The sequence below is a fragment of the Periplaneta americana genome, chromosome 5 (assembly GCF_040183065.1).
Source record: "Periplaneta americana isolate PAMFEO1 chromosome 5, P.americana_PAMFEO1_priV1, whole genome shotgun sequence".
Lineage (NCBI taxonomy): Eukaryota > Metazoa > Arthropoda > Insecta > Blattodea > Blattidae > Periplaneta > Periplaneta americana.
In genome coordinates, this window is record NC_091121.1 from 99,952,818 (window position 1) to 99,979,304 (window position 26,487).

Sequence of the window (26,487 nt, forward strand, 5' to 3'; positions counted from 1 at the left end):
AGTCACATCATCTGCCAAAGGCGTTACGCAATAACCATCACAAATTGCATATACTAAATATAATATAGTTAACACAGTTATATTTTCAAGTATTGTAAGTGTTTTTTCACTTCTTTCAGTTGACTGTGATTCACATCATTAATGCCCATTTTACCCCCACACTCGGGGGAATATGGGCAAAACACATTAACTTGCATTTTCCAGTTTTACTTGCATACGTTTAGGAGTAAGCAGTCAGGATTCTTATATAATATAGCTAAATTGTTAAGAAACATGTCCCAGCTATAAAATTAATTATTTGAAAAAACACAGAGATATTGCACCCGAAATAGTACTAAGGTTCCCATATTCCCCTGACTTCCCCTATTATTCAAATCCGGATAAGTGAAAGAGAAGGCTTTATGACCTTAACTCTGTCAGGAAGACTGCTGCTGCTGCTATTACTACTACTACTACTACTACTACTACTACTACTACTACTACTACTACTACTATCCTCCCTACTCTCTGTCTTCTCCCTATCCTCTCTATTTCCTCTCTTCTATCTATTCTTTCCATTTTTTTATAATCTCTATCCTCTCTGTACAGTCTATTTTCTCTTTCTTGTCTATCCTCTCTGTCCTCCCTCTAAGTTCCCTGACCTCTCGCTCGTGTTCAAATTATCCTAAGTATCCTCTCTATCCTCTCTGTCCACTCTCTGTCTTCCTTATTCTCTATCTTCTCTTTTCTCCCTATCCTCTCTTTCCTCTCCATATTCTCTGTCCTTTCTCTATCCTCTCTAAGCTCTCTTTTTTATTCTTTTCTCTCTATACACTCTATCCTCTCTAAACTCTCCAACCCTCTATCTTTACTAACCCATCTAGCCTCCCTATTCTCTATCCTCTTTCTGTCCTCCCTCTCCTCTCTATCGTCTGTGTATCCTGTATATACTCTATACTCTCTATCCTGCTTCCTCCCTGAACTCTCTCTCATCTTCCTCTTCTTTATACCCTCCCTATTCTCTCTATCCTATCTATTTCCTTTACTCTCTCTGTTCTCTTACAGTCTATCGTCTCTGTCCTCTCCCTGACTTTATTTTATCCTTCCTTCTATATCATCCCTATATTTTTCATCCTCTATACTCTCTATCCTCTGTGTACCGTTTTCCCTCTCTGTCCTCTCCTTGTATTCTCTTTATCCTTTCTATCCTCTTTATCCTCTGTCTATAATCTCAAGTCTCTCTCCTCTCTCACTATTCTCTCTGTCCTCTTTCTTCTTTATTCTCTCTAACTTTCCTGTCCTCTCTATTCTCTCTATCCTATCCTATCTACCCTTTCTATTCTCTCTATCCACTCTACCCTCTCTATACTGTCTCTCCTCTCTCTATACTATCTATCCTCTGTAACCTCTCTATCTTCTATATATTATATATATTATTTTAATGTACCGAAGTACATATGATATTTCCATGCAGATATTCTGCGTCATCATACGATGAAAGAGTAATGGAACGGAGAAAAATTCTCTCCGGCGCCGGGATTTGAACCCGGGTTTTCAGCTCTACGTGCTGATGCTTTATCCACTAACCCACACCGGATACAACCCCGACGCCGGTTAGAATCGTCTCAGATTAAGCACCTCAGCACATGTGAGGACTTCGGTCCTGCGTTCATAGACATCTATGACGTAGTGCAGAGGGCGACCACTAGAGGGAACCCAAGAGTTGGAGCTTAATCTGAGACGATTCTAACCGGCGTCGGGGTTGTATCCGGTGTGGCTTAGTGGATAAAGCATCAGCACGTAGAGCTGAAAACCCGGGTTCAAATCCCGGCGCCGGAGAGAATTTTTCTCCGTTCCATTACTCTTTCATCTCTCTATCTTCTCTATCCTCTGTATCCTCTCTGTCCTTTTCTCTATTCTTTCTATCATCTCTATAGTCTCTGTCTTCTCTCTATCCTCTCTGCCCTCTCTATCCTCTCTTTCCTCTCTAGCCTCTCCGTCCTCTCTAACCTCTCTATCCTTTCCATCCTCTCTATACTTTCTGGCTTCTCTGTCCTGTCTATCGAATTATTTATTTCATATGAGAATTAATAGTCTCTTTTATTTTCCTTATCATAATATTTACAATTTTATACAGGTTTTTATACAACATACGAATTGAATCTCACTGAAAACAACGTAGGAATTCAGTTCTATTCTTCATAAAGGTAAGTAGGGAGCAAGAATTGTTTCTTCATAAAAAGAAATGACTGATTTTCAGCAAGGACGGATTGAAACCTTGAATTTGATGAAGAACGTATCATATAATTTTTTACCCAAAGAATTTTATAAGTTTGCTGATGATTTTAAATCCCACAACATTTTAAGGCAGAAATCCCACAAACAACATTTTTAACCTGCCTCTAACGTTCATGAAAACAAGTGAATTTGTTACTTTACAGACAGCCCTAATTCTGCAAAACGGCAAGGGAATTGTTATTTGTGTTAGCATCGAAGGTAAGAATACTGGGACGGAATTCAATAGCGAACCAAAAATCCTTCGGACAGAATTGATGCACGGCCCAACAATTCTTTGGGTGGAATTGTTGTAGAAAACTGGCCACGAGACGGAAATGATTATCCCCGTGTGAAGTATGTAAAGAAAGTTTTCTTGTTGCTTGATCGAAGTTAAAAATTTGACAAATTTATATTTAAATAACAAACGACCGAATTAAAAATATTTTGCTGCATTTCTTATTCATTTTGATTTTAGTGTACAGTATTACACGCCTGATAATGAATCACATTACACATTTCGTTGCAGGTACGTGTGAGCTGTCCTGGTCGGTGTACCTGCTGGGTAGCGCTGTGGGACTTCTTCTTCTGTGCTTTGGACTGAGTTTTTGCGCGTCACGAGTGAAGCCAGGCTCATTCCGCATCTGAGTGTACAGTGCCGGCATGCTCTCCAGCAGCGTGTGAGAAATAGAGACGGAGGTGGCTTCACATTGCTTCTAACCCTTTGTTGCGTTTCAAGGTACACCAGCCATGTTTCATTACACCTTGATGAGGTAGCAAAGACTTTAACTGTCGTCACTTTTTTGTTTCAAGGCTAAATTGGTTCACAGTACTATACAAACATGACAAGCTATGCCATGTGTCATGTCACATTTTAAAGATTAGATCTGTTTGAGTAGGCCTACATTACTGAAGTAACAAGATATGATATTTACTCGCATAATTTTTCCCTTTTTCCTTAAAATTCAGAGTCAGAAAATGGAGGAGGGAGAAGTTACGAGAGAAGTATAAAATATCGAGAATAATCTGGTCACGAACAATATCAATTCATACGTAGGATCTACTGATCAAATCAATATTAATTTAATACTGAATAATTACAAATATACAGTATATTTTTAAAAACATTCGATATTTTAAGAGGTGGTAGTACTCATCAAAACAAGAAAAAAAGTCTAGTAAACATGGATCCTAAAGTCAATATCTTCCGAGATGTATTTGTTGATCAACATCATAAGTGATGTCATTAAAAAAGATCATTCAATATTCTAAGAGGTGGTAGTAGTAATTAAAACAATAAGCAAGTTTAATAAACATGGTTCCTAAAATTAATATCTTCTGACATTTGAGTACTTGTTCATCAATCATAGGAGTTCCTTAATCTGATTTCCGTTTTAAAAAAAAGTTTTAAATATTTTGAGAGGTAGGAGTATTTATCAAAACAAGAAAAATTGTCCAATACTAGATACTAAAATTAAATTTTGTAGGAAAAAAAGGGCTTTGAAGTTGTTATTGTATAAATTGCATAACTTCCAATGCGAGCTCTTTACTTGGGGCAAATCGTAAAACAACGAACGCTAAGCTCCGCCCACGACCCCTTTCCACTTTCCCCCTATAAGCTCACCACACACTCTAGCGGGAAAGAGTGGAAATAGGGGTTTAGGGTTGGGTGACATGTAGTGGAGGAAAGTGGAACAAAAAGAGTGAATGCGGCATCTACAAAGCAAAAGAGGAACTTCATCCTGTTTCCCTCTTCAGCCTCTCCTCTCTTGGTTGCTTTCTGTCTCTCTCTCTCTTTTTTTTCTTATGACTTTGCGGAGGGTAGTATTCGATCCGGTGCTTTTCCTAACGAAACGCACGCTTTTTGGTCACGCTTTAGACCTCTCGGCTACCGAGACGAGTTGGTGGTAGAAGGGAAAATGAATATTTATGTTCAAGGGAACTGCCATAACGTATTTCAGAAATGCAATGTGTATCGTTGGATATGTCCGTTGTCTAATGCACATTAATTTGGTTGTATTGTGTTGTGTTGTGTTGTGTTGTAAAATATGAAATACGTGCAAGGCGGTAGGCAGTGATCCACCGAAGCGGGGCGGATAGTAGAGAGAGAGAGAGAGAGTAGGCGAGCGAGGTGCCGAGCGGTGAGGGTGGGGATAACTTCCCCTACTGGCGTTCGCTGCTTTACTATTTATCCTTGACTTGTTTCTTATTGGGCATACGTATCATATAGAAAATTCAGTAAACTAAAGGGTAACAAGGTGTGATTGTGATTTCCTAAGACGTAGGGCAGAAGGATATGGAAATCACACTGACCATCTATGATGCTGATGTACAAATACTTATCTTTCGGAGGATATTAATTTTATTAAACTTGTTTGTCTTATTTTGTTGCATTCTACCATCTCTCAGAATATATGATAATCATATTGAACATCTCCTATGATATTGATGAATAAGTACTCTCGGAAAAAAAAAACTAATTTTTAGATCGATGTTTATTGGACTTTTACTTCCTTGCTTCGATGAATACTACCATCTCTAAAAATATTGAATGCTTTTTAACACACTGTATGCACAATTTCGGTAAATTATGGACAATGTTGTGACTTTTCTTTGTACTACTCTAGCCAGGCCCGATCGATTTCATATCATGACGTTAAACTTTGCACGTAAAACATTCGTATCAAAATTAATTTGTTGATTACGTAAAGAAAATAAACGTACGTGTATTTTGCACTGCACTGTTATCAACAGACAACAAATACAAATAACCTTGTCAGAGTACAAACGAAAAAAAAAAGTGTCCAAGGAATTAGAATAACTCGAAAATTAGAAATTATTTTCAGAACCACAAATATTACGGAATTGAAAAAATAACTATGCTATTTCATTTTTTAAACAACTTTCTTCCCAGAACTTTAACATTAATCCAAGTTAAATAATTAGACGTATCCGTTCTCAACCAACCGTTAGATAAACCTGAAGCAATGTGAAATCATCTGAAGAATCATTATGGAACGTCTTTAAGCTTAAGAAACTTTAAAAAATCTGATGGAAATATTTATTGCTGAAATTTCCATCCGATTATCATACTTCTTATTCCATTTTGGTACAGATGGCTTCGAATAATATATAAGGGGAGGAAAAATATTATTTCTACGAAAAATATGTACGTAATTGTTAAGTTTCTATGACTTTATGGGATTTTCTTCGAAGAATGGCCAAGAAACAACCCAGTGTCATAGATACAAATATACACTAAATATTTTTCTAAGATATGGAAGTATGGTTGTCATAAATTTAAGTAAAATTGTTTCCTCGTTTATCTATTCTGGGAATGTACTATACGATAATTTTTTTTAAATTGACGTTCAGACAAAAGATAGAATCAATAAAATCGACATCAAAGTAACTGTGCCAAAACAAACAATTATATTATATAGAATGAGTTTTTCATCATAAACGGCGTAGGTTTAAATAAAAAAAATCTCATTGCAAAAGCTTTAATCCAGATGCTGTTCCAAAATGAAATGAGAAAATTTCTATAATGCTGGTGAGATGTATTCGTGATTTGCCGGCATGCCGGCATGTGAAATGAGTTTATGACCACATATGACAATTTTTTAACAATATACTGAATAAATATATCTTACATACACATATATATACTATTATAACAAAGTGAAGTGAAATAAAAATTATATTGTGAGGTGGAAGAGACAATAAACAGTACTCTATAGTGAAATATCAATATGTTACATGTCAGTGAGGAGAACAGATTTGTGTGTGGACAACGGCTTGCGCCGGCCCAACGTTGTAATTCTGTGGTTTGCAGCACACACCTAATTACATTAAAACCAAACATGAGGAAGCATTTCTGGGTAGTGCTGTCACAGGTCGAGCTACAGCATCCTATCATACCCATTTACTTTGCAGCATTTTATCTCATTCTCAGTAGCAATCCTTTACTTATGACTTTTAAGGAACCCGGAGGTTCATTGCTGCCATCACATAAGCTCGCCATCGGTCCCCATTCCGTGCAAGATTAATCCACTCTCTATCATCATATCCCACCTCCCTCAAATCCAATTTATATTATTCTCCCATCTACGTCTCGGCCTGCCTTTTTCCCTCCGGCCTCCCAACTAACACTCTATATTCATTTCTGGATTCACCCATATGTGCTACAGGCCCTACCCGTCTCAAAAGACTCGATTCAATGTTCCTAATTATGTCAGGTGAAGAATACAATGCGTGCAGTTCTGCATTGTGTAGCTTTCTCCATTCTCCTGTAACTTCCGCCATCAAAACCCCAAAATTTTCCCAAGAACCTTATTCTCAAACACCCATAATCTCTGTTCCTCTCTCAAAGTGAGAGTCCAAGTTTCACAACCATACAGAACAACAGGTAATATAACTGTTTTATAAATTCTAACTTTCAAATTTTTTGACAGCAGACTAGATGACAAAAACTTCTCAATTGAATAATAACAGCCATTTCTCATATTTATTCTGCGTTTAATTTCCTCCCGAGTGTAATTTATATTTGTTACTGTTGCACCAAGATATTTGAATTTTTCCACCTCTTCCAATTTTTATATTTGCATTTCGCACAACATTCTGGTCACGAGACATAATCATATGCTTTGTCTTTTCGGGATTTACTTCCTATCGCTTTACTTGCTTCAAGTAGAAAGTCCGTGTTTTCATAAAAATCCCAGAGTTTGTCTTATCCTGCACCACCTTCCCTATGTTAAACATTCGCTTTCCCAGAGGACCACATAGTCCTCGTCTTCTTACTTTTATATTGTCATTTCTATCAATTCTGACTATTGGACAGCTTTATATTCGAGTGAGAGGGAGACATCCATTCCATGCTTCCTGTCTTTCTGGCTCATTTCACATTGTGAATATTTCTCAGATACTTCCACTTATTATTTTATACCACACTATATTTTCAGATGTAAATCTTAAATTTCGAAACAGACGCCTGAAAACTATTTACATACATAGCTAGCAGAATTTTTCTCGGTATTATATCAGTGATAAAATTATTGAAAAGATTATCATCTTATTGTCGACCTGGATAGCGTAGTTGGTATAGCGCTGGCCTTCTATGCTCAAGGTTGCAAGTTCAGGTCGATGTTATTTAAATGTGTTCAAATGCGACAGGATCATGTCAGTAGACTTACTGGCATGTAAAAGAACTCCTGCGGGATAAAATTCCGGCACACCGGCGATTCTGATATAACCTCTGCAGTTGCGAGCGTCGTTAAATAAATCATATTCAAATTATGTGATATACCTTATTTTATTTCAAGGAGTGCAGTTCGGTGGTTTATTTGAACACCGAACTGCACTCCTTGAAATAAAATAAGGTATACCTACATTTGTTCTGTATCTTCATGCCGTCTATAACATATTTTTGTAATTGATAGGGTCTATTGAATCTCAGATAAAAGACAAAGTTTTGCGAGATAAGGTGGAGAAAACAAAGTTCTGTGTTGTTTTGGTAAAGGGATATAAGTCATAAAAATGAATTTTGAGATAAATGAAAATTAAACTTCGAATCCTTATTGCATGTTAAAATGTTATGTTTTATTTAACGACTCTCGCAACTGCAGAGGTTATATCAGCGTCGCCGGATGTGCCGGAATTTTGTCCCGCGGGATTTCTTTTACATGCCAGTAAATCTACTGACATGAGCCTGTCGCATTTAAGCACACTTAAATGTCATCGACCTGGCCCGGGATCGAACCCGCAATCTTGGGCATAGAAGGCCAGCGCTATACCAACTTGCCAATCAGGTCGACTCGAAATCCTTATTGCAAATAATTTTCTACACAAATAAAACACATCAAATGCTAATATTCTTCTGATCTTTGCACACCCAGTTGTATAATTTAACTTGTGTGTTCATGAGGGGAACAAAATTCCATCTGCACAAAAAAAAAAAAAAAAATGACAACCCCCTTTACACAAACACTACAGAGTTATTCTGTTAATCAAAGAGTAGATATTTTTGTACCTACTCTGTTTCGTGTGTTTGGTGGTTACAATATCATTCATTTTGTTATAGTTAATCTTTTCGGCTCGCTTTTTTAATCCCATTATTACCTTCTTGAACATTATATACAAATACTATAAATTCACTAGTAGCTAGCGGGGCTCCTTACTTATGTGGGTAGCATGGTATTGTGTAGGTTTATTTTCTTTTTTTAATTTCACTTCATTTATTGTCTTCCATAGATCTTACATTAGCATTGAAGCTTTAAGATGTGGGACAAATCCAGAGTTATACAGTTTCTTGGCGAGATAAGATGAGGCTTACGATTCGTCATAGATTACCTGACATTTGCCTTACGGTTGGGGAAAACCTCGGTAAAAACCGAACCAGGTAGTCAGCCCAAGCGGAAATCTAACCCAAGCCGAGCACAACTCCGAATGAACAGGCAAGCGAGTTTGCTGATTGAGCTACGCTGATGGCTCTACAAGAATATGCAATACATAGCAAGTAGCTGAGCTATACAAAAAAATATACAATATATATATATATATATATATATATATATATATAAAACAAGTAGTTAAACTATACAAAAATTAGCAATACACAGCCAGAAAATTAAATCAACTTACAAGCATAATCAATTCATCAGTATAGCCTATATCAAAAACTTGTAATGCCGCATTTTGACTATTCTGACGTGTTATTCACTGATTTAAGCACCGAACTCTCGAACAAATTACATCGTGTTCATAATATGTGTATAAGATAGGTGTGCAATGTCCGACGATACTATCATATTTCACCATTTTTCGAATATGTATCTTGGCTCCGGTTCAACGATCGCAGAACTTTACACTGTCTTTCTCTTCTATTTCAAATTCTGCGCACCTCAGGCCGAAGTAATCAGTCGTCTCGTCTTGTTTACTTACGTTCCAACCATAACCTAAATACTCGATCTCAGATCACCGGTACATTGAGTATACCTCATCATAACACTTACCGTACTCTTCATCATTCACCGTTTCAATTTCTCGTCATTAGAACTCCCTACCTCATACCTTAAGGGGCTGTCAGACATTTACTAATTTCAAAACTAGGTTGTCAGCTAGACTGCTTAGACTGTGAGGTTTCCTAAAACATGTTTTTACTAATATGAATTATATTTTTAATATATCAATTTTCTTTATTATTTTATGCTCGACCATGCCGAAATGTAGTAATTATACACCTGGTAGCAGTTCTTTAATGCATGTCATTAAAGTACACCTATTCATTAAAGTTCAGGTTTTCGATTATTCTCGGATATGCAATCGAAAGACAACTAGCAAAACGTCACGCAGGCTGGAAAGCCAATACTGTCGCAGAAGGTTATGTTCTGTTACTATAATAATTAGCGTTAATTGTAAATAATATTTAAATAAATTCAATTTGTCATCTCGTTTTTCTATGTCGAAATCAATTTCAAGGTTATATCAAGTTTAGCGTTTATCTTACTCTCTAGATTATACCTAGGTCGTCGACATTAGTTGCCCAGAAAAAATCAACACTTTCGCGTCTGCGCACATCTCAGAATTTACGAGATTGCACAATGTCAGTTCGCTCCCAGTCACATAATAACATGAATACTTATGAATAATTTCAAGTTAGAAATATGGTCGAGCATAAAAAGTCGTATGAAACTTGCCTATAATGGTAATTAAGACGCTCGTATGAAAATTATGAAACTCGCTTGCGCTCGTTTCATAAACATCCTCGCGTCTTAATTACTATCATTATAGGCTCGTTGCATAATGTACTATTAAAATTACTTCGATTCACATTACTATAATTGTTTGATTTTTAGAATTACACGTAACTAAACTTGCTTTCATTTTATTATTGTTATTATTATTATTATTATTCTTATTCTTATTATTATTGTTGTTGTTATTATTATTAATTGCATATTGTTCCTGTTTTATGCCATTTTTATATTTGCTATTGTTCTTATACTGGTTGAGTGGAAGAGAAGCCTTTATGGGCTTAACACTGCCAGTAGAAATAAATCTACTAAATAAATAAAATAAATACATAAATAAATAGCAAGCAGATAAATTCAATTTAAAAGCATTAACAATTCATCAGTTAAGCTATACAAAAATATGGAATATACAGCAAGTACACTACCTACTAAAACATAATTGGGCACTGTTTTTGCCCCTTTAGAACCTCGTGGTATCACCTCTTGTTGCTATAACAGCACTCAGTTGGGCAATAGAAATCGACCGCATCTCCCGAGACCTCAATGGCCGGTCTAATTCCTCCCAAAGGTGCTCAGTGGGATTGAGATCAGGACTCTGTGCAGGCCAGTCCAACCGGTGGACATTATTGTCTACATACCACTGCATAGTAGCCGCCGAAACATGCGGCCAACTTCCATTGTCCAACTGAGTGCCATGTTGCAAGAGGAATGGCGACGCATTCCAATGGATATCCTACACAAACTAGTGAGAGCTTGCCTGACAGGGTGGCTGCTGTTACAGCAACAAGAGGTGGTACCACGAAGTCCTAGAGGGGCAAAAACAGTCCCCAATTACTTTTTGGTAGATAGCGTACATTATTTCAGTTCACAAATATAAGCAATTTATCAGTTGAGAAAAACAATTTATCAATCTTTAGAGTAATAAAACTTAGAGTTAGCCATATTTCTGAAATATCGAGCATTTCTCTAAACCTCACAGGTATTCGACCCTAGTTGGTCGGAAATTTATGAACCCGATTTTGTGCCGCGTCAAAATGGGGGCAGAATATGGATGAATAGATTAATATGTGCAGAAAGAATGGGTCAGAGATAGATGAATGAACAAACATGTAACAGGATGGAAGAAAGAGTGGATAGGTGAAGGAATAGGTGGATGTCTGGATGGATGGAAATACGAAATGAACGAATATGTGGATGAATGAATGGATAAATTGATAGATGAATGGATCCACCGCTGTGGAGTAATGGTTAGCATGCCTGACGGTGAAACGAACGAGCCCAGGTTCAAATCCTGGGTGGGACAAGTTACCTGATTGAGGTTTTTATGGGGTTTTTCCCCCCAACTCATTAAGAGCAAATTCTGGGTAACTTTCGACGCTGGATTTTCGCTGGCATTATCACCTTCATCTCATTCAGACGCTAGATAACCACAGCAGTTGATAAAGCGTCGTAAAATAACCAATTAAAAAAATTACAGATAGGGTTACCATGAGAAGAAATTCTATAGGAGGACATGGAATCTAAAATAAGAGGACATTACTGAAAAATGGAGGACTTTTTAAAAATTGGTATGAACAAACCTAAGGGGTTATGTACAGTTTAAAGGAGTAAAATTTTGGAAATATTCAATTTTTTTTCCTCCATTATTCTATCTTGTACAATAATGAAAATTAGTACGTGTGAAACACTGTCCTTCTGCTATATGATAAACATATTTTTACGATTTAAAAAAATTATTATATTTTTTTTCAATATTCAATGTTCACTGTGCAGTGATGAAGCGTTTCCCTCATAACTCAAAATGTATCCAACATTCTGTGATGAAATTTTTTTTGTGTATTTATGCATGTCATATCTACAATATGATGCAAAATCACTTCTCTACCTTTGATAGATTGTCTGATAAAAAATAAATTCATTTTAAAAAATAGTCAAATATCTAACACAACATAAAAAATATTGTTTATTAAGGAATGTAGTTGAAAGAGCATGATATTATAAACATGAGTTTCAGCAATAAAATAAAAGAGAGAGAACATGAAAAAGTTGACAAGTTTATGAGTTATGAGGGAAACCCTTCAATATTTTTTATCGTAAAACTATTTTTTTCATATAGCAGAAGGATAGTGTTTTACACGTACCAATTTTCATTATTGTACTAGATAACGAAAAAAAAAAACGTTGAATATTTCCAAACATTTTACTGCTGTAAGCTGTACCTAACTCCTTAAAGATAAAAACAGTGGCTCACCTTAATCAGTTTTCCCACTACAAAGTTGCTGGATCAGTATTACATCTGTACCCTACTTATCGGTGGAACCCACTTTGTGCACAAGAACCTGAAGAGACAAAGTTATATCGTGTAACAAATAACTATGGAACTGTTTACAGGCATATCCTTGAAATTATATTTCACCATGATGATACCTCTCCGTTAGCATGCTATTTCGTTCTTTTGTCCATTGAGCAGATATTAGGGAAAATACTCTCTCAGCACTTCCATTTTGACCTGGGATAAATAAATAGAATTGACATAATTTTAAGAGTTCTGAGAAAGGTTCAGTGCTCGCAGAACGGTTGGAATTGAAGAATTTGCATCATTGTTTATCTAAACTTAAATCTTTGTAAAAATTAACTTGATTGGCATATCTTTGTACATTGCAGATTAAAATTGATAAAATAACTTATAATCATGAATAGTGACATTTTTAGAGTGTAAGAATTCAATACATGTCAATAGATCATCATATTTTATGTTTTTTATGTGCTCCAGCTTTAACCATTGAAAGCAGTTAAATTCTTTCATAGGTTTTCACCATTTGTTTATATTCTATGCATAATATCGCACATTGTTCAATATTCTTATTAATTATAGTTTAAATGCGAAATACCGGACATTTCCTCCTTTTGCCGGACGGATGGTACCCTAAGAATGGATGTATGAGAATACATATGAGTGAATAGATGGACACATTGGTGTATGAATAAGTGAGTTCGCCTGTGAATCCATTTATTTATTCGTTGTTGGTGATTAGTTTTTATTCCCTACTAATTGCTTGCTTATTGCTTTTTTTTATATTATTCTTGTGCAACAACGACATTTATCCCTTTTAAATAATAGTCCATGGATAATAATATCGTTCGTATGTTTAAATTGATGATCATAACACCGCTTGCTACATAAGCTATTCTTCATCTAAGTTGAATACACAGTATCTCATTAATCTGCATAATTTAACCATTGGGCGGAAGTTGATACGTTACGCTAGGTGAAGTAGTACTACAGTCCGGTATCCGGAAGTAGATGTCGCATAGAGCTGAAACAATAAATAGAAAGTCGTGCTGATGTGTGACTCGGCTGAGTAATGGAAGCTGTAGCATGTGCAACTAAATCCACGCTCTTTGCCCTTCTGATGTTTATAATTATCTTTAAAAAATCGGAATGTGTGCAGGCTATAATTTTATATTTTTTAATTTGTTATATATAAATCCCACAAGGGTAGCTGCCCTTCATTAATGGTTGCCAAAAGATATAGCATACTAAACAAATAAAATAAAAATAAACATTTGCGTTATCACTATTTACGATTTTAATTTTCAAATGGAAGCTACCCTTGGGAAGTACTTTATTCAATAATTATTAGTAATCAAATAGAACATAATAAAATTTAGGTGTACAGGTGATTACGTAAAATCTTAACAGAATATTTCATTACGTCTGTAGCAATAATTTTCAAAATATTTAAAGGAATTCCAAAAGACTTAAAACATTCAACTGAGAATTTTGCAATTGTTCCCCTTGCTCCGAACAATAGGTCAAATACTTCAATCTGTCTTTGTACTGTATATGATAATAATCTCTAAAGTATTGAATTGTAGGGTCATAGATGGTCTTCTTTTCTTTATGTACTGCTACAGGTTGTTCAACTGCAGTTTCAAAGAGCACGGTGGGATCGATGAAATGCAGTAATTTTTATACGAGTCAGAGACATGGTTTTCCTTGTCGAAATCCGTATTAAAATTCTGGCGATTACAGATATGATATATTGTATTAAAATATATTTAACATTATCTTCTAATGACTTCAGTGTTATATGCAGCACATTAGACAACAACACATTATCTTCTTCATTTTCTTCTCCTAGGATTTTCCTTGATTCTACGGCGTTGCCTCGCTTTATACAGGGTGAGTCAGGAGGAAAGGTACATGGTTTGAGGGTTGATAATATTGATGATTCTGAACAAAAAAGTTTATATGAACATCTGTCCTGTTCTTACTTGTTTTGGAGAAATCTAATGGAAACAATGAGGAACGGGAAAATGCAGATGATAGTAAATTAAAACATTGTCTTATGTTCTGTTTAATTGTGTACTTTTATTTACAGAACATGTTCAAAAAAACCACCATCAACTTCAGTTCATTTTGCAACTTTTGTAGACAGTTGCTGTGTTGCTGATCTGAGCTGATTTGGACATTCCTTTACTTGAGCACAAGCATGTAAAATGCGAGCGAGATGTTCCTCTCTTGTTTCCACTTTGCGCTTGTAGACTTCGCTCTTAAGCCAACCCCACACACAGTACTCTAATCCAATGGAGTAAGATCGGCTGACCTCGGTGGTCAGTAAATGACTGCATCGCGACGGATCCAACGCCCAGGATGCGTTTCATTGATCCTACTATAACCTATTGTCGTTTTAGTTGCGTCCACATGTGAGTGCTGATGAAGGTCATGAGTCTGACGCCGAGATTTTCAAACTGCTATATGTCAGATATTGTTAAGTACAGGGTATATGTTCACATAAACTTTTTTTTGTTCAGAATCACCAATATTATCACCTCTCACACCATGTGCCTTTCCTCCTGACTCACCCTTATCCATCTTCTAAGTAATCGTTTTGTATCAGGTAACATATATGCTGTATGATTTTCACAAATATCTCTGCATTCATTAGACAAAACTTGTTTGTTCCATTACATTCTTCGATCTCCATACCACCGGACTGCACTTTATATTTTAAGTTTATGTCTAATATAAATATCAGTTTGTTTAAATAATACAAAATGTGACAGCATTGTAGTTTTCCTTTCAACTAGACTGTTTTTTTTTTTTTAATTTTCTTGGATGTAGATGGTTGAGGCGGAAGTCGTCTTATAACATATTTCATATCATCTTACATCCTACTGCGATAAATTTATCTTATTCAGATATCCAGAAATTGCAGCTGTTTCCATATTTCGATTCAGAATCTCTTGGGTATCCCTCCTGGTAGAAAATATTGCCTATACATAATTTGTAAATATTGTTACTCGCTCGGTGACGTGTTCTTCTTACACAAGTTGAAGTCATTCAGGTTATTTGTCGAAGCGAGTTTCTCTTTACAGAAGTGCAAATTAGTAAGTAAAAGATTCCGGAACTAGCAAGCATGAGATCTAGCCTGCATGGTAAGTTCCTTCGTCGCTGCAAATGGTAGTAAACGACGTGTCGATATAATTGCTATTGATAGAGAACATGATAATGTCATACAATTATTGATCCAACAGTTCGATTTGAGACTAGTATCGATCAACCTCAACTAGTAAACGTAGAAAAGAAATATTTATGAACCAGTTTGTGAATATTTTAAGCAAAAGTACAAAATTAATGGTGATAGTGAAGTGATAGATTTGTTTTTAGGTTCTCGTGAAACCATCTCAAAACTTTTTTGTTGAATTTTGTAAGACATTTCATATTCCATCCAGAGAATTAAAAACTCCAGTCATTACTATGGTTAAATATTCAGTACAAATTCTCAGAAACCATTACTTATATTCGTATTAGCAGTGAAGTGATGAGAAATTCTAATATTATGTAGGACTCTATTTAGTTGGTTTATATTGGAAGTTTTTATATTATTTTGATATTCATAGTATGCTCTGTCTTTTGGGCAACCTTTTCGTTAGTGCAGCTTCTTTACGGTAAATATACAGCGTGAGTCGTAATTATGTACTATAAAGTATTGCAGTTTATTCTATACACCAAAACAAACACATTTTATCATATACACTTTAGTCGTGACATCTTCATTATGGGAACAGTTTAGAAATACAAACAACAAGTACTTTCATAGAGGGATGTTTATTAACATTGCAGGTTCATAGAAGATGTTCGAAATGTCCACCATTAACTTCACAACACAATTCCGCCCTCCTTTACCATAGATGTCTTCTTAGCTTGAAGATATTAGGTGTGTCACGGATTGTATTTCCTGCAGCCATGATTGCATTCAACAGAACGTCTCGTAGCGTATCGTTGGGAGTAAACTAGTACTTTCATGTGGCCCCACAACCAAAAGTCGCAGGGAGTGAGATCGGGTGATCGCGCCGGCCATGTAATAGGCCCGTTGCGTCCAATCCATCTGCCTGATAATCGTTCATCTAAATGAAGTCTCATAGCACGATCCTAATGCGCAGGTGCTTCATCTTGAAGTAGCCTTATGTTAAATAATGTTCCCAGTGACACGACGTCCAATTGTTGCGTTAGTTTAATCTGCAGAAAGCGTAATTGTTGCTTCACCGTAAATAAAGATCATATCGGTCATTTCACTGTTTGTGTATGGTTCCCCCACTCTGTACTAGTGCCAACTGTTATGTTATGCAATTCAATAGAGTAAAAATAACACTAATCTCAGTTATAATAGCTACTCAAAACCATGAACAAACAAAACATCATCATAACTACAAGACATGGCCAACTATAAATACATTTCTTGTTAACCACAAAACAACACCGACTGTTAGTTCCGATTTTAGCCACGGGTAATTGGTAGACGAACTTTAACAAAACACAATGTTGCCATATCTTGATAATAATGCAGTATCGACTGTACGTTTATATGACAAAATATGTTTGTTTTAGTGTATAGAATACTCTGAAATACTTTGTAGTACATAATTATGACTCATTCTGTATAGATAGAACTAGGCTACTATGTGCTACTAAAAGTAATGTAATAGATTGTGTTCTCCACATAATTTCTCTGTTGGTAACAATAAAAATAAAACAATAGCTACAAAAATCCGAGTCAGAGAAACATCTGAATAAGTATCACTTCATGTCAAAACCACCAATATTTGCAGTAGGCCTAGCTCGTTTCTGCTACAGATTGAAACGAATTTCCACTCTATCGCGAGGCCTCCAACTGGGCCCTGCACGCTCGTTTTTGTTCGAATTCCGACATGTGTGATACTTTCTGAATCATTGTGTCCTCGAAACTTTCACCAGAAAACGGAGAAACAGAATAACATTGATAACATGGAACCGAAAATACCATGCAGGTAGTGTTAAAGTTGTATCTCTCCTTTGCCTACACCATGACTGAAAAATAAATATTACATTAATGGAAACTATGTTTTATTATACACATCCCCTTTCAAAAACGTAGTTTTGCTTCGTTTTCAGTTATAGTTTCCTTCCGTACTTGGAAAATTCACACCATATGAAAGTGTTAGAACCCGGACAAAGGCAAACCCACACCTATACTTCAACACTTCAGGATGAAAGAGTTGTTAATCGAATTAAACAAGACAATTTTATTGAGAAGTCAACACAAAATTTAGATTAACATTAATAATGGAAAACATGCAACCACAACCAAGATTATCTTCTACATTTCACCATCAAAACGATGTAACTTCCCATTCAATCATTCCCAGTCCTCTAAACTGTTGCCTATCTAAAACAAATATGGCATTAGTTCCTACATTACTTAACGTACTAGATAAGGGTTTATTAAGAATCCGAAATATCGCAAATAGTCGTCGATATCTGTTTATAATCTATCTATAGGCTAGCTTAAATGCTGTATTCCAATTTCCATTATTATTTCTGAATCACAAGTTCTGTTATTACCAAGTATCTCAGAAAACAGAACAAAAGTATTCGAAAGTACAAAAACAAAACAAAGTTTCAAGAATCTGATAATACAAGGCTAACTCTCTCCTATAGGCATCCGACAAGGAATACTCAGTGCGCAGAAACCAGCGCAGATGGCGTATGCTCCCGTTCCTAGCATGCTCTCACGCTTACTGCAGGGGAGTAAGAGGGGTATAACATGCGCGCCACGAGGAATGCGAACTAGTTTTGCTTGTAGGATACCTATAGCAAAGTAGAAGCCTCAAGGCCTTCGAAAGTTTAAAATATCATTAAAATGACTTTAAATGAGGCCGAAATAGATATGTCTAGTTTATGATGGGTGAAGAAGAGGTAGTTATGCATTAATAACCAATTTTTCTTAGATACAGAAAGTTACACAATAAACAAAAAAGTTGATATTATAGCTAAACATATCTGGCATTCTGAGGTATAAGAACATAATCAGCCACCGGCGTGGCTCAGTCGGTTAAGGCGCTTGCCTGCCGGTCTGAAGTTGCGTTCGGGCGCGGGTTCGATCCCCGCTTTGGCTGATTACCTGGTTGGGTTTTTTCCGAGGTTTTCCCCAACTGTAATGTGAATGCAAGGTAATCTATGGCGAATCCTCGGCCTCATCTCGCCAAATATCATATCGCTATCACCAAACTCATCGACGCTAAATAACCTAGTAGTTGATACAGCGTCGTTAAATAACCTACTAAAATAAAAAAAGAACACAATCATTTTATCTTAATATAATTGTCAGACAAGATATAAATCTTTATTTTGCCTCAGCAGATAAATCGCAAGACAGATAAAATACCTATTAATAATACCGGACAGAATGAGACACGTTCCTACCGAATTTCTTCACTCCTTTAAGGCGTTATCTCTAGTCTGAATCAGTTTTTGTTCACCCCTTGCACAAAAGGAGAAACAGAGCCCCAACTAATTTCTCTGAAGCAACGTAAGAAGAATAACAGCAACATAATCGATCACTTCGCGTCTAACAATAGACCATCTCCTCGCTAATAACGGACTAAGATGGAACTGAAACAATTCTTTCCTGACAAGAAACAAGCGAGCATCGCTGTGAGCTTTTTACAGCTCACTCGAGCGAACTGATCGTCTGCACAAGTCGGATTCTCGCACGTGAGATAGCTCCAGGGAAGGGATACACAAAAGCAACAGAATGATGTCGTGTCTTGCTTCATCTACTTGTAACAAGATCATTAGTTGCAACTTTTTCAACTAACTTTGTGCCTATAGCTTCATTTCGAGTACAACATTAAGATTCCTGATGAGGGGGGGGATAGAATCCTAGATAGAGAATCTATATATATATATATATATATATATATATATATATATATATAATTTGAACTGGTAATGGAAATTACGGGAAAACGGCTGGACGGATTTTAATAAATGACCCCTCATTTTGAAGCTTGGAACTCAAAGTTTTTCGGAAAAATAGTAGTTTTCAGTGAAATGTCAATTTTTAAACATAATTTTCCTATTTTCCAAAATCCATCTGTCGTCAGTTTTGAGAACTAGCTAATAGCATTCACGGCCGACTTGATATTCCCTTCGCTTTTTTTTGTAAAGGAGAAGCGAAGCGAGCATCAAGTCGGCCGTGTTGCATTTCAGAATAAAACAAAACACACACTACAGTAAACAATATTACACGAAGGCCATAATCTGCAAGAATGCTGACATATTTAGAGCTCAAATTAAATTGGTTATTAAAAACTTAACTTACTAAAAATAATTTACAGGTACGATTTTGTGGTGTGTAATTTTCTGGGTACAGCTGTGTATTGGATATTAAAAGCTACAAAACTTCAGGTGGTTTGATGACATTATTACCATTAGAAATGAAATATTATTGTAGTTAATGCCATGATGTGACTATTTTTCATTAATTATACATATTAATGCTATATTGATGATATGAAAGTGAAACGTTTTGGGGTTATATAAGTAGATGTAGAGAATAACTTGGATTTTGATTTCTATATTTTACTGAGTGGCGGCTATATAGTATATATAGTATATATTACTGAAAGGTATAAAACTTACGTAAAATAATAATATTATTAAAAATCAAATATTTTTATAATTATTAATCAAGTGGGGTTGGGTCTTTTTCATATATTTAATGGCGGTGTGGTGTAGATATTTATATGCGTGGTTCTATTCAGTATTGGATCGAGAGAGAGTATCTTTCATTGTTATGGAAGCAAATAACTTTCAGAATGTCTGGTATTCTTCATTGAAAATAAATCTGAAAAATGTTTATTTGAACGTCTAATGAACTTAGTTCGCAGCATTTGCTGCGCAGGCCACTAGTATCATATAAAATTATTATTATCCTCGTTCTATACGGCTCAACGCTTGGTCGCACTGAGTTGCTGTCTTGCATCTTGATCATAATAATAATTATATCCATGAGCAAGCTTAAGATAAGATGCGTAATTCCTAAATGATTGTTATCAGCTTGCCAGTGATGATAATACATCCGTATTATTTTCTTTGCTTACTTTTACTGTACTTTATAAAGTACACTCTTATTAAAACACTTACATTCTGTGAGGGGGGGATAGAAGTTATCCCTGGCAGGGATGTTAATTTGAATTTATGAGAGACAAATAACTTTCCAATAGGGTGGGAAATCCCCCCTCTTTAATTCGCACCCTGCATGTAAGATAGCTTCATAATATATACAATTTTACACTTCGACGGTAGATGTAACTACTCATGATTAATTATTAACAATGTCTAAGTCCAGAATTGCTTGATCTTTGTTTTCGTAGAGTGAATTTGTAAGAAGTAATTATATTTTTCACAGACGTTCCGTAACAAATGATTCGTCTTCTGGAAGCACTTCATTTTTGCTTGTATGGGTCATTCTCAGGTCCCTGTCGGAACTCCAAAAATTCGCCCGTAGAACATTCACTACATGAGTTCCATAGTCTTGATCTCCTAAAGAGAACTGCAGTAGTTTTCTTTCCGACTGCACTGCTGATAAGGATGATTGTGATTAAATGTTAGAATAATGGCAGGAAATGAAATTATTTTGACTGTTACACTTTTACTACGTCACACTACTTTTGACCAATAAAACGGTACGAAAGGACGTCTTTCAACCAATCATGGCTGCTTATCGCACAATTTTATCGCGTCCCTAGCATTTGTTTAATTTTATCGCGTCCCTAGCATTTGTTTAATTTTATCGCGTCCCTAGCATTTGTTTATTTTTATCACTACACTAGCATTTGTTTCTTTGTTTGCCAACATTTCAAACTGCACTGGTCTGGACGTCAAAAAACAGAAAATTACAAACCACTCCAGTCGATGCACAGCACTTTCAAATATGACTCAGATTGGCATTCAAGAACAAGAATTAATAAAGATCACTAGCTATGCATCTTGCCTGAAAACCTATTTACAAATAAATGAAGAGCACCATTCGGAAATCCTGAATAAGTTGAGGGATACACCATGAACATCAACGAGTTCACTTCTTTTACGCACACGTCCAATATAACATCAACTGAACCACCAACCACTGAAACATTTAAATTTGAAAATTGTACTTTCAATAATAATTCTTTTAAAATTATTCATGTTTATTTTTATTTCATCATCGTTAATTAAAACGTTTCTTGTTTATTTCATCATCCCTAATTAAAACTTTTCTAAGACTCGTTTATATTATTTAGGTTATGTTTGTTATAGTTTCTGCAATATGATATTATGAATAGTCACGTATCAGAGATTGTTTAATACTAAGATTTATTGAAAATCATCTGTCAAGTGACGTTGGTTACTGCGATCGGGATAATTGAAGTGGAATGCAACTGTTTTAATAAAAATGAAACTGAATCAACAAAGCCTTCTTGATCAGTAAACTTCCACAGAGTTCAATGAAGATTCCATAGTTGGTACAACTGATAACAAGAAAACAACTAATAATAACACACTACTGCCATCTACTAGCGTAATATTTATAATGTTGAGATGGTACAAATTTGAAAACAGTCTTGTATTTTCGTAAGCCAATTAATATTTTATTGTATTGGAGTACTTCGTTACTTCTAATCTTTGTATACTTTCTTCTAATCGTGTAATAGACAATTAAATCCTACTCGAGTTTTGATTTTCTCTATTATATCAATTGGTCTATGTGCAAAAAAAGTACGGTTATAATTTGTCATTACTAAGCTGTTATTTTAATAGCTATTTTATCAGGCCGAAATGTTACCGCTTTTTCTTTCAAAAATAGTCTTTCATTTTAGAAGACAACGTGAGAGTTTTTAATTACAAATTATCTCCTTTTTCTCTTAATTAGCAACTGTAGAATTGACTGTAATGAGACTGTGTTTCAGTTTACATTTTAAAATAAATATTAATAGTTATAATTAACTGTCTTGATCACACAAAAACATTAATAATGATCAAAGTCAACATGACAACCGCTGTGCTCTGTTATATAATACGAATGAATTATGGGACATGAATAAAAAAGACGATCGCAAATGAACTGACGCCATTGTCCATTCTACATGACAGATAACACCAGCAGCGAAACATAATCGGAAAAATCCCCACTGTATTCTTGACGTCATGTATTGTTAATTACGAACACACCAGCAGAGCGCTATCTCTTCCAATTAAATGACTTGTCTTTCATTGTGCAAATATTGCTGCAAAAGCTTGTTTCTCGTAACTAAAAGCGGAACAAATTGAACTAAGTAGATAACAGTACTGGCAGACGTAAAATTACTGTTTATGAAACAAGTTTCGAATCCATTAATGTCTTCGGTATGAAAAACGAGAAATGTTCAGACAGTAAATTGCTTTCCACATAAGTTTCTTTTTTATTTATTATACGCAATGCATTAATATTTTATGTAATCTCTTTAAACTTGAATTATTATGTTGCATTATTACCTTGGTAATATTACAAATTCAGTTTTACAAAAAATAATACAAATAGCAAAAACGTTCCCAAGCCTTCTTTAAGAATCTCAAACAATTAAAAATTATATTCGGTGGCAAGTTGTCTTTAAGAATCTCGAATTATTAACAACTCTATTCGGTCCAAAACCGTCTTTTTATAATCTTGAAAAATTACAAATTTTATTCGGTCCCAAGTCGTCTTTAAGAATTCCCCATTATTAACAAAAATTGTATACGGTCCCAAGCCATCTTTAAGAAACTTGAGCCATTAAAAATTGTATTCGGACTCAAGTCGTCTTTAAGAATCTCGAAATATTAAAAATTGTATTCGGACTCAAGTCGTCTTGAAGAATCTCGAACTATTAAAGATTGTACACGGACTCAAGTCGTATTATTGTTTTTCTATTTATCTTGTTTGTTTTGTATTTATATTCTTTATTCTGTATATTTAAATTTAAATAAAATAAATAAATAAGATAAATAAAAAATAAATAAATTGTATTCGGACTCAAGTCGTCTAAGAATCTCGAACTATTAAACATTGTATTTGGACTCAAGTCGTCTTTAAGAATCTCGGACTATTAAAAATTCTATTCGGACTCAAGTCGTCTTTAAGAATCTCGAAATATTAAAAATTGTACTCAGACTCAAGTCGTCTTTAAGAATCTCGAAATATTAAACATTGTATTCGGACTCAAGTCGTCTTTAAGAATCTTGAATTATTAAACATTGTATTCGGACTCAAGTCGTCTAAGAATCTCGAACTATTAAAAATTGTATTCGGACTCATGTCGTCTTTAAGAATCTCGAACTATTAAAAATTGTATTCGTACTCAAGTCGTCTTTAAGAATCTCGAACCATTACAAATTGTATTCGGACCCAAGTCGTCTTTAAGAATCTCGAACTATTAAAAATTGTATTCGGACTCAAGTCGTCTTTAAGAATCTCGAAACATTACAAATTTTATTCGGCCCCAAGTCTTCTTTAAGAATCTCGAACCATTACAAATTGTATTCGGCCCCAAGTATTCTTTAAGAATCTCGAACCATTACAAATTGTATTCGGCCCCAAGTCTTCTTTAAGAATCTCGAACCATTGCTGATTTTATTCGGTCCAAAGTCGTCTTTAAGAATCTCGAACCATTACAAATTGTATTCGGCCCCAAGTGTTCTTCAAGAATCTCGAACCATTACAAATTTTATTCGGCCCCAAGTCTTCTTTAAGAATCTCGAACCTTTACAAATTGTATTCGGCCCCAAGTCTTCTTTAAGAATCTCGAACCATTACAAATTGTATTCGGCCCCAAGTCCTCTTTAAGAATCTCGAACCATTACAAATTGTATTCGATCCTAAGTCTTCTTTAACAATCTCGAACCATTACAAATTGTATTCGACCCCAAGTGTTCTTTAAGAATCTCGAACCATTACAAATTTTATTCGGCCCCAAGTCTTCTTTAAGAATCTCGAAACATTACTAATTTTATTCGGTCCAAAGTCTTCTTTAAGAATCTCGAACCATTGCAAATTGTATTCGGCCCCAAGTCTTCTTTAAGAATCTCGAACCATTACAAATTTTATTCGGCCCCAAGTCTTCTTTAAGAATCTCGAAACATTTCAAATTGTATTCGGCCCCTAGTCTTCTTTAAGAATCTCGAACCATTACAAATTTTATTCGGCCCCAAGTCTTCTTTAAGAATCTCGAACCATTACAAATTTGATTCGGCCCCAAGTCTTCTTTATGAATCTGTAACCATTACAAATTGTATTTGGCCCCAAGTCTTCTTTAAGAATCTCGAACCATTACTAATTTTATTCGGTTCCAAGTCTTCTTTAAGAATCTCAAACCATTACTAATTTTATTCTGTCCCAAGTCTCCTTTAAGAATCTCGAACTATTAAAAATTGTATTCGGACTCAAGTCGTCTAAGAATCTCGAACTATTAAACATTGTATTCGGACTCCAGTCGTCTTTAAGAATCTCGAACTGTTAAAAATTCTATTCGGACTCAAGTCGTCTTTAAGAATCTCGAAATATTAAAAATTGTACTCAGACTCAAGTCGTCTTTAAGAATCTCGAAATATTAAACATTGTATTCGGACTCAAGTCGTCTTTAAGAATCTTGAATTATTAAACATTGTATTCGGACTCAAGTCGTCTAAGAATCTCGAACTATTAAACATTGTATTCGGACTCAAGTCGGCTTTAAGAATCTCGAACTATTAAAAATTGTATTCGGACTCAAGTCGTCTTTAAAAATCTCGAACCATTACAAATTGTATTCGGACCCAAGTCGTCTTTAAGAATCTCGAACTATTAAAAATTGTATTCGGACTCAAGTCGTCTTTAAGAATCTCGAACCATTACAAATTTTATTCGGCCCCAAGTCTTCTTTAAGAATCTCGAACCATTACAAATTGTATTCGGCCCCAAGTCTTCTTTAAGAATCTCGAACCATTACAAATTGTATTCGGCCCCAAGTCTTCTTTAAGAATCTCGAACCATTGCTAATTTTATTCGGTCCAAAGTCGTCTTTAAGAATCTCGAACCATTACAAATTGTATTCGGCCCCAAGTGCTCTTCAAGAATCTCGAACCATTACTAATTTTATTCGGCCCCAATTCTTCTTTAAGAATCTCGAACCATTACAAATTGTATTAGGCCCCAAGTCTTCTTTAAGAATCTCGAACCATTACAAATTTTATTCGGCCCCAAGTTTTCTTTAAGAATCTCAAACCCTTACAAATTGTATTCGACCCCAAGTGTTCTTTAAGAATCTCGAACCATTACAAATTTTATTCGGCCTCAAGTCTTCTTTAAGAATCTCGAAACATTACTAATTTTATTCGGTCCAAAGTCTTCTTTAAGAATCTCGAACCATTGCAAATTGTATTCGGCCCCAAGTCTTCTTTAAGAATCTCGAACCATTACAAATTTTATTCGGCCCCAAGTCTTCTTTAAGAATCTCGAAACCATTACAAATTTTATTCGGCCCCAAGTCTTCTTTAAGAATCTCGAACCATTACAAATTTGATTCGGCCCCAAGTCTTCTTTATGAATCTGGAACCATTACAAATTTTATTTGGCCCCAAGTCTTCTTTAAGAATCTCGAACCATTACTAATTTTATTCGGTTCCAAGTCTTCTTTAAGAATCTCGAACCATTACTAATTTTATTCGGTCCCAAGTCTTCTTTAAGAATCTCGAATCATTGCAAATTGTATTCGGCCCTAAGTCTTCTTTAAGAATCTCGAACCATTACAAATTTTATTCGGCCCCAAGTGTTCTTTAAGAATCTCGAACCATTACAAATTCCATTCGGCCCCAAATGTTCTTTAAGAATCTCGAACCATTACAAATTGTATTTGACCCCAAGTCTTCTTTAAGAATCTCGAACCATTACTAATTTTATTCGGTCCCAAGTCTTCTTTAAGAATCTCGAACCATTGCAAATTGTATTCGGCCCCAAGTGTTCTTTAAGAATCTCGAACCATTACAAATTGTATTCGGCCCCAAGTGTTCTTTAAGAATCTCGAACCATTACAAATTGTATTTGTCCCCAAGTCTTCTTTAAGAATCTCGAACCATTACTAATTTTATTCGGTCCCAAGTCTTCTTTAAGAATCTCGAACC